Source organism: Hevea brasiliensis, chromosome 6 (assembly GCF_030052815.1).
Source record: "Hevea brasiliensis isolate MT/VB/25A 57/8 chromosome 6, ASM3005281v1, whole genome shotgun sequence".
In the NCBI taxonomy this organism is placed as follows: Eukaryota; Viridiplantae; Streptophyta; class Magnoliopsida; order Malpighiales; family Euphorbiaceae; genus Hevea; species Hevea brasiliensis.
The window spans coordinates 39343504-39358128 of NC_079498.1; the positions used below are offsets into that span (position 1 = coordinate 39343504).

The 14625-nt window shown below is 32.9% G+C and overlaps 1 pseudogene; it reads right to left on the reverse strand.

Annotated features, from left to right (window-relative positions):
- Positions 1 to 832: 832 nt before the first annotated feature.
- Positions 833 to 13437, reverse strand: LOC110663301 (probable leucine-rich repeat receptor-like protein kinase At1g35710; annotated as a pseudogene).
- Positions 13438 to 14625: the final 1188 nt, after the last annotated feature.

A 14625-nucleotide genomic window follows, 5' to 3' on the forward strand; every position in this document is an offset into this window, starting at 1 on the left:
GAGAGAGAGATTTATTTTATTTAAATTAGTTGTTTGAGTAGTCTATCTTAACAGCTCCTCATATCCAATTAGTTAATTGTCATGGAAAAATTCATATATGTTCTATTAATGGAGGTCGGGTGTAACAAGATTAAAACCTCACAATACTGAAAATTAATTAAATAATTAGGCAATTTGTGTTTAACACAATTTATCTCAAGGAGATTAATGATCTAGTAAAGCCAAATTGCCTGCAAAAGTACTAATACTAGTTTTTTTTTTTTTGTAAAAAAAAAGATAATAATTTTTATTATTAATATAATATAGGAAAAATTTAGCATGAGCATGTGCAATTAAAACCTGGCCAATAGCCACCCTGATACACCCAACCTAGAAAATGACATGCTAAATGAGAAAAACCTAGAATCATGGGTGCAAACAACCAAGACATTGAACAAAAATTCCAATCAAAACAACACAAATACAAACATCCATCTTAACACTGAAAACCCAAGGCAAGAACTCAAAGAAAGCAATGAAATCTTCAGATCACGATGCTTCTAGTTTGGCTAAAATATCTGCAATACTATTTGCTTACCTGAAAATATGTTGGATCAACATATCTACAACACTAGTTGACACACTATTAATAATGGAATTGACAATTTTATTGTTACTGTAATTTAGAGTCAGATTCTGAAATAAAACCATCAGCACTAGAGCATATGTGGGCAAACAACTAGTAAATCTAGTATAGTTAATAAAACAAAACATAAGCCAAAGAAATATATTATAAATATAAAAGGAAAGGAACACTTGACAGACACATCTATACAGACCTGCAAGAAAATATTCAAACGTTGGCACTACTTTTAGGAAACAATTCTTCTAATTTTATTGTGGAGAATGGCTTTGAAATTAGAGGGTACTTAAGTGTCAGCTTTGAAGAAACTTGTTGCATTGTTGGCCGAGATTTGGGATTGAAATGTTATGATCCAAGACCAAGTCAAGCATAAATCTGCAGTAGCTCCACAATATTTGCAGAATCTGCAGTAGTTCCATAACTTTAGGAAAATTATTTAAGAATAATATCTTTAGAGTATTGTTTTTCTGTTCCTATTTTATAGCCTTATTTGCCTATAAATAGTTTTGTATTGGTTTATTAATAAAAAACAAGCCTAATATTGAATAGCAGATTTCTTTCTCTTCTATATACATTCCTTTGTGTTTTGTCAGTTAATAGTGGTATCAGAGCCAAAAACCCACACAACCCACAGACCTCAAAACCTTCTTACCTTCAATTGCTAAACACCTCTCTGTTACTAAAATGTCTAACCCTCTAACAACTCTTCCAATCCTTAAAGGTGATAATTATCCCTTTTGGTTTGTCAAAATGAAGACCATGCTTGGATCTTATGATCTATGGGAGCTAGTAAAAAATGACTACATGACCCCTGAAGAGTCAAAAAGATTGACACAAGCTCAACGAAATGAGTTAAAAGAAAAGCAGAAAAAGGATGTAAGAGCTCTAGCTGTGATTCAACAAGGTGTGGATGATGTGTTGTTTCCACGAATTATGGGAGCACAAACAGCACAGGAAGCCTGGAACATTTTGCAGAAGGAGTTCTAAGGATCCAACCAAGCCACTACAGTGAAGATTCAAGCCTTGAGAATAGACTTTGAGAACCTGTCAATGAAGAGCACAGAAAATATTATGGAGTTCATGAGTAGAGTTCAAAGTGTTGTTAACCAACTCAAAGCATGTGGACAGGGCATGGAAGATTGACAAGTGGTAGAGAAAGTCTTGAGAGTATTACCATCAAAATAGGACTCAGTTGCAATAGCAATTGAAAATTCGTAGGACTTGAGTAATTATTCAATACATAATCTAACAGGATCTCTTCAATCTCATGTACACAGGTTGAAGAGGTCTAAAGAAAATACTGGTGTGGAACAAGCATTTCAAATGAAACTCAAAGTCCATGGTCAGGGAAGAGGAGCAATAAGCAACCGAGGGAAAGGAAGAGGAGCCCATGGAAGAGGAAGAGGCAGAGGTCAATCATACAAGAAGCAAGGAGAACCAAAGGATTTTCCACAATGCCAATTTTGTAAGAAAAAGAACCATGCTGAAGAGAACTGCTAGTACAAAGATGACTTGCAATGCTATAACTACAAGAAGTACGGTCATTTGGTAAAGAATTGCAGAGCAAAAGGAGAAGCAGCAAACTTTCAAGAAGAAATTAATGAAGAAACAGAGGACAAATTATTTTATTCATGCTTCATGACAAAGGATGAGCACAAGGGTGAAGTCTGGTATCTTGATAGTGGCTACAGTATCCACATAATAGGAAATAAAAATTTATTTCTTGATTTGGATGAAACAAAGAAGAGACCTATCACTTTGGGAGACAACAATACAATTATTGCTATTGGAAAAGGAAGTATTTCAGTTGCAACTCCAGCTGGAAAGAAGACAATCACTGGTGTGCTCTATGTTCCTGAAATGCAACAAAGTTTGTTAAGCTTAGGTCAAATTATTCAAGCTGGATATATGATAATCAAGGGAATCAAATTATTGACGTCAAAATGACATCAAACAAGATGTTTCCTTTGAATTTTCTAAATTCAAATTTTTGTCTCTACACTTCTGCATTAGAATCATTAAGAAGATGGCACAAGAGGTTCTCTCACCTTAATTATGAGGAACTCAAGCACATGAGTCAAGCAAAAGTTGTTGAAGGACTTCCGACACTACATACTAAACCTAAATTGTGTGAAGCCTTTATTAAGAGGAAGCAGCATAGAGAGAAGTTTTTTAAAGGAAAAACAGTTAGAGCCTAACTACCGCTTGCCTTGATTCATGCTGATATATGCGGACCAATGCATGAGGAGTCACTAAATGGAAGTAAGTATTTTTTGCTGTTGGTTTATGATTATTCAAGGATGCAATGGGTGTTTTTCCTAAAATAGAAGAATGAAGCTCTTGAAAGAATTAGAGAATTCAAGACAGAAGTTGAAAATCAGAAGGGACTTACCATTCAAGCACTAAGAACAGATCGAGGGGGAGTGTTCAACTCTCTACTGTTCGAAGACTTTTGCAAACAGTATGGAATCAGAAGGCAATTGACAATGGGCTACACTCCATAGCAAAATGGAGTAGTGGAGCGAAGGAATAGAACTATAGTAGAAGCTGCAAGGTGCCTACTCAATCAGGCTTACTTACCAATAAAATTCTAGGTAGAAGCTGTTAGAACCACTGTCTATACCCTCAACCGAAGTACATCTGCAACTAACAGGTTTAAAACACCTTATGAACTCTGGTGTGGAAAATCGCCTCAAGTGAGTCATTTAAAGATTTTTGGCTCTATTGCTTATGCTTGTATTCCTAATGAAACGAGAAGGAAGTTAGATGATAAAAGTGTGAAATGTATTCTCATTGGATCTGTAAAGCATGAAAAAGCTTATAAACTTTTTGATCCTATAAACCATAGAGTTTTTGTGAGCAGATATGTAATTGTTGATGAAGAGAATGTGTGGAATTGGAAGACACAATAAAAAGAAATAGTCACTGTGACACTTGCAAACAATATGACAGAGCTAGAATAAGAGTAGCTTATGGATTCTCCTAACTCATCTCCTAGGAGGACAAGAAGCATAGCAGATATTTATGAAGCAACACAAGCCATGTTCATGTTAGAACTAGAAACTTTTGAAGAAGTAAGGCATGAAAAGAAGCGGATTCAAGCTATGGAGGAGGAAATCAAGGCCATCGAGAAAAACAAAACATGGTTCCTTATTAATCTACCAGCAGGAAAAGAAGCTATAGGACTGAAGTGGATATATAAAACCAAGTTGAATACTGATGGGAGTGTTCTGAAATATAAGGCACATTTGGTGGTAAAGGGGTATGCTCAAGTCTATAGAGTGGATGTACCTTTGCTCTAGTTGCAAGGTTCGAGACAATTAGAACTCTCATAAGTATCGCTGCAATGAAGGGTTGGAAGCTTTTTCAACTTGATGTCAAAACAGCTTTCCTAAACGGTGTTCTTGAAGAAGATGTGTATGTAAAGCAAACTACAGGCTTTGAACAGAAGGATTGCAAAGGTAAAGTGTATAAACTAAAAAGAGCCCTTTATGGACTGAAACAGGCTCCCAGAGCTTGGTACAAGCATATTGATGATCATTTTGCAAAGAATGATTACAACAGGAGCTTGTACGAACCTACCTTATACACAAAAAAGGTAGGAAATCAGGTCATTTTCATATGTTTGTATGTGGATGACATAGTTTATACAGGAAATTCAATCGATTTGCTCAAAGAGTTCAAGGATTCCATGAAGAGTGAATTTGAAATGACTAAGCTGGGAATGATGAGCTATTTCCTTGGCATAGAAGTGGAGCAGCATGAGGATGGAATTTTTATCAATCAGCAAAATTATGCCCAAGAATTATTGAAGAAATTTGGCATGGCAGAATGCAAGTTAATCTCAACTCTTATGCGTACCAAGGAGAAGTTGAAGCTGGATGATGAATCAAGAAAAGTAAGTGAGAAAACTTTCAGAAGTTCTGTGGGAGGATTGATGTTTCTTACCAATACACGTCCAGATCTAGTGTTTGCAACAAATTGCATCTCAAGGTTTATGCACAAGCCGACACAACAACATTGGAGTGCAGCTAAGAGGATCTTAAGGTATGTTAAAGGAACAATTGATCTTGGACTGCTGTACAAGAAGAGAGAAAATGCAGGATTGGTGGCTTTCTCAGACAGTGATTGGGCTGGATGTTTAGAGGATAGACGAAGCACCACAGGATATGCCTTTCTACATAGTAAGGGAGCAATAGCATGGGCAACAAAGAAGTAAGAATGCACTGCACTCTCCACAACAGAAGTAGAATATGTAGCACTTGCAACCACAACTATGCAGGCAATTTGAATGGAAAAATTAGTAGAAGAATTCAAAGGCAAATGCTTAGATCCATGTGCTATTAAGTGTGACAGCAAGTCAGCGATAGCCTTGTCACAAAATCCCATTCAGCAAGGGAGGTCCAAACATATAGATATAAAGTATCATTTTATCCAAGAGAAGAATGAGAGGAATGAAGTTAGCTTGGAATATGTTTGTACAGAAGAGCAAGTGGCAGATATCTTCACCAAACCCTTACCTGCAAATCAGTTCAAGAAGCTAAGAGCATAGCTAGGAATGCAATCCAAGAGTTGGATCAAGGAGAAGAATTGTTATAATCCAAGACCAAGTCAAGCATAAATTTGCAGCAACTCCACAATATCTGCAGAATCTGCAATAGTTCCATAACTTTAGGAAAATTGTTTAAGAATAATATCTTTAGAGTATTGTTTTTCTGTTCCTATTTTATAGCCTTATTTGCCTATAAACAGTTTTGTATTGGTTCATTAATAAAAAACAAGCCTGATATTGAATAGCAAATTTCTTTCACTTCTATATATATTCCTTTGTGTTTTATCAGTTGACATGAAATGCAAGCATGAAAATGCTAACATTGTAATATAGACAACATCATTTGCAGCTTGATTTTAAAGAAGTGGAAGACGTTGGTCTATCACATCCTTTAACTATTTATACTGATCAATCAGTGATGAGGAAGATGTTGATGACCAAAAAGATGAGATGAGGTTGCCCGGATGCTTTCCATTAATAACTCCAGCGTTATCACCCCAAAACTATACACGTCACATTTTTCATTCACTTTCATTGTGTAGGCTAATTCTGTAAAATAAATAAATATATAATGAAAAAAAGTCCAATTATGCTTTAATGATATGTTAATCTTTTTAAGTATATTCCAAATAATATCATGGCTAGAAATCATTACATCGAAACATTCAGAAAATTCAGATGTAATTTTTCATTGTTTCTTAAATTGTTCAAAAATGAAAAAAACAGAGTAATCCATAAAGTTCCTAGAACGATTTTAACAAAAGAGATTTAAATAATTCATAATATGAAAATAAAGTGGACCCTAAATGCTTGTGAGTGAACACATATATGTATAAACTAGGGACTTGACAGTAGGGGAGAGCAGTTTTTGGTTTAAACCGAAAAATCGAAATGAATCGAACCGAGTCAATTCGGTTCAATTTTAAAACTCAATCGGTTTGATTTGGTTTATAATTTTGATAATTTCGGTTAATCGGTTCGGTTCTATTATTTTCATAAAAAATTAAAAAAATCGAACCGAACCGAAATTATATATATATATCAAGGAAATCAAAGAAAATCAAACCGAACCGAACCATAAAATTTAGGTTTGATCAGTTTAAAACTGAACCGAACCCAATTGGAAATCAAATGCTCAATTTATAAATTTTGGTTTGATCGGTTTAAAACTAAATCAAACCGATATTTATCGGTTTGATTCGGTTCAGTTTTCTCTTATTAATCGATTTGGTTCGGTTTTTAAAATTTTTAATTTTCGATTTTCAGTTTTATTGGTTCGGTTCGGTTCGGTCCGGAACCGAACCAACCGTTTGCACACCCCTACTTGACAGTTAGCACGTGGCTAATAATAATTTTAATATATAAATAATTTTAATTATATATTTTAAATTTTAATATATAAATAAAATAATATTTTAAATTTATTATTAATTACTCTATATTTTATTTTTATTACTTTTAATGTAAACTAAACTTTTTATCTCTAAAATTTTTTTTAACAAAGATTTTATAATAAAAATAATAAAAAATATAGCAATATAATAAAATTATTTATTAAGGATATGAAATAATTTAAAGTTGATTAAATTATATAATCATTTTCATTATTTTAAAATATCAATACTATCTTTGTATTGAAATACTATCTTTATTTAGTAATATTAGTAATATTATTCTAAAAAATAATATTAATAATAAAAAAAGCATTAAGATAGTGTAAAAAGAAAAAAAAAATGTACAATAGAAAATAATAGGTATATAAATTAAATATATGTCACTACCTCCATCTACTTTTATCTATCCTTTAAGGTTTTTGTACAATGATTAAGAAAGCAATCAAATCACCTGAATAATAACAAAATTCTATAAAATTTGACTCAAATACTCTTTATCTCACTTAATTAAGAAAAAGATAGGGAGTTGATAATAAGAATTGTAGAAAATTATATAAATAATTATTGTGCTTAACAGATATAAGGGTAAAATTAGAAAAAAAAAATAATTAATGCACCTTAATCTTCTCAAAGTGAAAAATAAATTTAGACAAAGCAATTTTTAAAAAATGACAGATAAAAGTAGATAGAAGTAGTAATATATTGTAACTTAATTAACAATAATGACAACTTATTATGGCATTAAGAGGGTAATCATTTAATAATTTATAACTTATATATCATAATTGGGAAATTAATAACTTAATTATAATTGAAAGCAACTGAATAATTAATTAATAAAAAATAGAAAAAATTTAATGAAATTAAATTAGTTATATTTTAAAAATAAACTGTCACTTGTAATGCCATATAGCAAGCTCTCTTCTTACAAATAAATTGTTGCTTGTAATGGCACATGGCAAACTTTCGGAAGAGCTTAGCCTACTTTAAATAAAAAGATAGATTAGACAATGAAACCAAGGCACGTACCTGGAGCTCTGTATCCAAAGGTACCAGCAAATGAGGTTTTGTCGGATGAATCAGGCAATAAAAGCATAGCCGTGCCGAAATCAGATATACGAGGCTTGTATTCTGAATCCAAAAGAATGTTGTTGCTAGAAATGTCCCGATCAATGAATGGAAAAGGGCAATTATGGTGCATATAAGATAAAGCATTAGCCACACCTTTGACAATATTTAGCCTTTTGATCCAATCCAATTTTGCTGCTTGTTCTTCATTGGTTAAAATGCTTCTCAACCTCCCCCTTTCCACAAACTCATAAACCAGAAAAGGGTGCCTTGAATGTGAACAAAATCCATGTAACTTCACAATATTTCGATGCCGAATGTCAAACAACACTTGAATCTCTCTTTCGAAAGCTTTCAAGCTCTTGGATTTGTCATCCTGTAATGGATGAAGCTTTTTCACAGCAAACACTTGACCTGATGGCAGCATAACTTTATAAGCAACTCCATAACCGCCTGCTCCAATGCAATAGTTGGCGTTGAAATCCTCAGTGCCCTCAATGATTTTTTCATCTTGTAATTCCTCATCATGACCAGGTATCACCAATATATCTTTATCTTTTGATTCTCTTGATTGGGCTTTTCTTTTTCTAAGTTGAAGAAGAATTAAAAGGCCTCCAATCGAGAACACCAGACAGAGAGTGGCAGAAACAAGAAGTACAATCAGAATGACAACTTTTTTGCACTTCGTCTGAGTGGTTTTAACGCTTTTCATAGACGTACAAGCCTTTAGACTACTAGCATTACCACAAAAGCCTTTGTTGCTTCTATATGCCTCAAATAGAGCCTCATGGAAGGCTTTAACGTCGGGAATAGGACCTTCTAACTCATTGTAGGATTTATCCACAGCAATCAAGCCCCATAAATCATCAAAAGCGGTTGGAATCGAACCAGAAAGCATGTTATAAGAGACATTCAACACTTTTAGAGTTCTCAATTGCCCAAGTTGTTGTGGCATATGACCCATCAACAAATTATGACTAAGATAAAAAACCTGTAGAAAATGTAGATTCCCTGAATCAAACGGAATACTTCCTGTCAATTTATTGCAACTCAAATTGAAGAACAATAAATTTGAAAGTTCTCCAAGTTGTCCAGGAATTGAACCACTAAGATTATTTGCTGCCAAATTAAGTTCAGCTAGATTAGATAGCACCTTGAAATCTAAAGGAACAATACCAAAAAGACTGTTGTTACTAAGACAAAGTTTGAACAGCTTCAACTTTGCCAATTCTTTAGGAATTTGCCCTTGCAAATGATTCCAGGAAAAGTCAATCAAATGTAACTGAGTAGCATTTCCCAGCTCGGAGGGTATGCTACCAGAGATATTGTTGTTTGAAAATTTTAGGCTCGTGATGTTTTTCCACTGTCCCAATTTCCGTGAAAGCTCTCCGTGCAACCCATTGTTACTCAAATCAATGTAATTCAAATGAGGGTATATCCCTAAATCTTCTGAAATATTCCCTGTTAATTGATTCCAATCAAGCCTAAGTCTGAATAAGCTAGTACAGTTTCTCAAGGTTTTGGGGATCGAACTAGAGAAGTGATTAAAGTAAGCCGAAAAATTTTCAAGTAACCCTCCAAGGCACACATCTTCTGGCAAATGACCAGTCAATCCATTCCCATATAATTGGGATAAATTTCAATAACTGTCCATGAACTTATATAGTTGTAACACTACAGTCCTTTAACTTTAAAATGTAACATAAAATTTCATAAACTTTCAAATTTTGCACAGTAAAATCTCTCTGACTTTCAATTACTGATTTTTTTGTTAGAAACTGATGTAAATAGCTCCCATATGGCGCTTAGTCAATATTTCTCCCTCTTATCTTATGCAAAGTGTAAAATTATTCTCTTTACACGTCTAAAATTATTCTCTTTACACGTGAAAAATTATTCTGTCTACAGAGAGAAGAATGATTCAATTTACACATGGATTGAGAGAGAAAAGAGAAATATTAATTAAGCTCCATACTAAAACTGTCCAGGTCAGCGTCTAGCTGAAAATTTAGTAATTGGAGGTTAGAGGGATTTTACTGTGCAAAATTTAAAAGTTAATGGGGTTTTATATTACATTTTTAAGTTGAGGGATTGTAATGTTACAACTAAATAAGTTCAGGGACAGTTATCAAAATTTATCCCATATAATTGCAATGACTTCAAACGAGTAAGATTATTGAATTCCTGATGTCCCAAAATATATCCAAGAGGGGGGTGAATTGGATTAAAATAATTTTTTTGTTCTTGTTCAAAACCTTTGAAAAATTGTAGCTTAGTTCAACCTAGTTTTCTACTGCGAAATGTGCGTGTAATGCTGCTCAAATAATTAGTTGATACAAAATTGGTTTAAAAACATTCAGTATACTATTCTGACAGGATATATTAGCAGTCAATAAAAATACTAGTAATTTGAATAAAATCACAGCATAGCAATCAAAGTAGTAGACACAATATATCAGTTGACAGTAGATGTAGTAGTAACAAATTATATCATATCTCAGCAAATTCAACAGTAAACAAATTATCTCAGTTTGCAGCAGAGTTAACAGTAAATTGTATTAGTTCTCAACTCAGCAAAAATAATTCAATCAGAAAATTAAAGTGCATAAATTTAAAGAGTAAGGGTTGAGAAAATTGAATACTGAATTTTTATAGCGGTTCGACCTAACTAGCCTGCATCCGCTCTCTCAAAGATCCCACTTTGAGTCTTCACTTCACTATTCTTCTCTTTTAAAGGCAAGAGACAAGAAGTCATTTTCAAATCTTCACACCAAAGCTTTTACAAATAGCTTCACACTTCTACCAAGTATTATCCCAAACACTTTTCACAATCAAGCTTCAATAGGTGCTTGAATGACCACTCATAAATGCTAAGAACGTGTTTAAAAATCAGTCTCACTCAATACAACAAAATCTATAAAGAAGAGATGACTAGGTATACCAATGATGAGCAATAAAAACAATTTGAGTACTTTTGAATGAAAGCTTTAATGACTTTAAGAGATTAGGAATAGTAGAACAACTTTCATTAAGTGCAAAATGGCCAATGATAAGTGTATTTATAACCTTAGATCGTTTCTGACCATTTGCGAACTCATTTGAACGTTACAATTTCAAAATTCAAGAAAATAGCCATTATTTTGTCATTTTCTGCGATATTGTGCTTAGTTGAGTTAGTTAGCAAACTAGTTAGCATATTAGAAATAGTAGCAAACCAATTAGCATATTAGAAATAATAGCAAACCAGTTAGCATACCAAGAAAGCTTTTCTGCATAACTTTGAAAAATTTAAAACTTTATACCAAATTATAATAAAATACTTTTAGGCCATTAATAGTTCAAAATAAGTTCTGAAAACTTAGGATAAAAATTTGAGGAAATAAGAATGATTTCATTGGCTCTATTCCTCAATTCTTTTCACAAATATTCCTAAAATTCTTAAATTATTCTCAAACTATATGTACCTTCATTTTTGATCTTCAATGTAGCTTGGAAGGTAACATTTTCTTTCCTTGTTTTTGATTCATCTCGTGTTATCTTAGAATGTCATCTTTTCTTTAAAACACAAGTTCATCATCAACTCCATGAATCTTTTTCTTTGTACTTAGAAAAGCACAACAATTAAAACAATGTTAGTTTGATTCTAGTTGAGTTTTGTTATCATCAAAATTTATGCTCTTTTGAGCTCATGGGGTCAACAATTCCAAAGGCAGGGAACCATTGAGTTGGTTAGATGACAACATCAACATGTTAAGGGATTTAAGTTCTCCTATTGAAGTAGGGATTGAACCTGTGAGATTGTTTTCATGCAAATAGAGTTCAGAAAGAGAACTAAGCATCCCAATTTCATGGGGGATGGATCCAAAGAGTTTGTTTTCAAAAAGTGAAAGAAGTGATAAATTTCTCAAGTGTTCAATAGAAGAAGGGATTGCACTTGTTAAAACTCTTACTTGATAGGTCAAGTCTTTTTAAAGATTTCAAGAACCTAATTTCTGAAGGTATGGAACCAGAGAGTTTATTACCCCACAAGTAGAGAATGGATAGATTTTCCAAGTTTATCATGGAAGTAGGGATTAAACCAGAAAGATTGTTATGTGACAAATAGAGTTCAGAAAGAGATGTAAGCTTCCCCATTTCATGGGGAATGGATCCTGAGAGTTTGCTGTAAGAAAGTGCAAGAATTGATAAATTTCTCAAGTTTCCAATGGAAAAAGGGATTGCACCAGTTAAACCATTAGCCGACAGGTCAAGTTTTTTCAAAGATTTCAAGAACCCAGTTTCCAAAGGCATGGAACCAGAGAGTTTATTACCCCACAAGTAGAAAATGGATAGATTTTCTAAGTTTATCATGGAAGTAGGGATTAAACCAGTGAGATTGTTATGTGACAAATAGAGTTCAGAAAGAGACGTAAGCTTCCCCATTTCATGGGGACTGGATCCTGAGAGTTTGCTGTAAGAAAGTGCAAGAATTGATAAATTTCTCAAGTTTCCAATGGAAAAAGGGATTGCATCAGTTAAACCGTTACCCGACAGGTCATGTTTTTTCAAAGATTTTAAGAACCCAATTTCTGAAGGTATGGAACCAGAGAGTTTATTACCCCAAAAGTAGAGAATGGATAGATTTTCCAAGTTTATCATGGAAGTAGGGATTAAACCAGTGAGATTGTTATGTGACAAATAGAGTTCAGAAAGAGACATAAGCTTCCCCATTTCATGGGGAATGGATCTTGAGAGTTTGTTGTAAGAAAGTGTAAGAATTGATAAATTTCTCAAGTTTCCAATGGAAAAAGGGATTGAACCAGTTAAACCGTTACTCGACAGGTCAAGTTTTTTCAAAGATTTCAAGACCCCAATTTCTGAAGGTATGGAACCAGAGAGTTTATTACCCCACAAGTAGAGAATGGATAGATTTTCCAAGTTTATCATGGAAGAAGGGATTATACCAGTGAGATTATTTTTATGCAAATAGAGTTCAGAAAGAGAACTAAGCATCCCAATTCCATGGGGGATGGATCCAAAGAATTTGTTTTCAAAAAGTGAAAGAAGTGATAAATTTCTCAAGTGTCCAATAGAAGAAGGGATTGCACTTGTTAAACTATTACACGATAGGTCAAGTCTTTTTAAAGATTTCAAGAACCCAATTTCTGAAGGTATAGAACCAGAGAGTTTATTATCCCACAAGTAGAGAATGGATAGATTTTCCATGTTTATCATGGAAACAGGGATTAAATCAGTGAGATTATTACGTTGCAAATAGAATTCAGAAAGAGAACTTAGCATTCCAAATTCAGGAGGGATGTGGCCATTAAATAGATTTCCTGATAGAGCTAAGTAGTTAAGATCTATCAGCATACCTATCTCGGGTGGAGGTGGAATATTTCCTGTGAGATGATTAAAGGACAAGTCCAATATGGTAATTTTGGAGAGATTACAGATATGCGATGGAGGGGTCCCATGCAATGAATTGTTCCTTATCTCAAGGCTTATAAGGTTGGGAAAGCATGAAAAATTGAAACTATGAAGCGTACCTCTTAAACCTAGGTCATTGAGGCTCAAATTGGTGATACTTCCAGAGCTACCACAAGTGACCCCAACCAACTGCAAGGCCTGCTCCCAACTCAAGAATCTAAAATAGATTGGCTTTGGTTGTCGAGACTGGCTTTCCATTTTAGGAGAGAATCAGCTTCCTTTCCACCTTTAGCTGGTTCATCACTCTTTGCATCGGTAGAGATTGCAGTTGTAGCAAAAGCAGAAGAATTGATGGAGAACGATATAGAAGATAAAAGTATGACAACAAGCATGGCGTGGAATAGCTTGGAAAGTGATTGCGCGTAAGTACATTGTGGCTTTGGTGACTATTTCAGGTCAGGTTTATTTTAGTACCAAAATAGAAGGAGATGGATTATTTCATGGGCGAGTGAAGAGCTTTAGCTTCATGGAGAGCTATTTATAAACTAGGAAAATTTTGCCTAAACTTGGTCATCATAGACCCAAGACACAAATATGTGAGACTCATATATTTAATAGATGGTCCCAGGTGGATCCCACCATACAGCTTGTATTTTGGGTTCATGATAGACCAAGTCTAAGGGCCTGATTGGATTAACTGTTGAATACAACTGATAGCTGTTAGCTGATAGCTGTTACTGTTAGCTGATAGCTGATAACTGATAGCTGATGATAACTGTTTTATATTAAGTGTTTGGTAAAATTATATTTAGCTGTTGCTGTTAATATGTGAAATGATTAATAAGGGTATATATCATATAATTTATTTTATTATTTAAATAAATATAAAATTATAAATTTATTACATTATATTATTTATTTTATTATTAAATTAAATATATAATTATTAAATTAATATATTATATTATTTAAATAAATATATAATTATTAATCTTTTATATTATATCATTTATTTTATTATTAAAATAAAAAAATAGTTATTTTTTTAAGATAATTAAATAATTTTAAAAATATAGATAAAATAATAAAATAATTATTATTGTTAATAGAAAAATTTATAATTAATTTTACGTTTTTGGATATAAATAAATATTTTATATTTTATGTTATTAATAAAAAATATTTTAACAAAAGTTGAAATACATTAATTAAAATATTAAAATTATAAATAAAAAAAATATTAATAATATTAATTTTCAAGTTAAATAAAAAAGGATAATATGGTCAAAATAAAAAATAAAACCAGATCAGCTATCAGCTGATGAGAAATAGCTCTAAAAATAGAGCTGATACAAACTGCAGCTGATGGGTATCATATAGTTGCCCATCAGCTATCAGCTGTATTTTTTTAAGCTTACCAAACACCACAATTTACCTGTTTGGGTGTCTATCAGCTATCAGCTAAACCCAACAGGTAAACCAAACACCCCCTAAATAAGAAAAATTCTTATAGAATAACGCGATATCCTAAACAGTTAGAAATCTCTCATATCAACAATCAACATTAAATCAGTTATGTT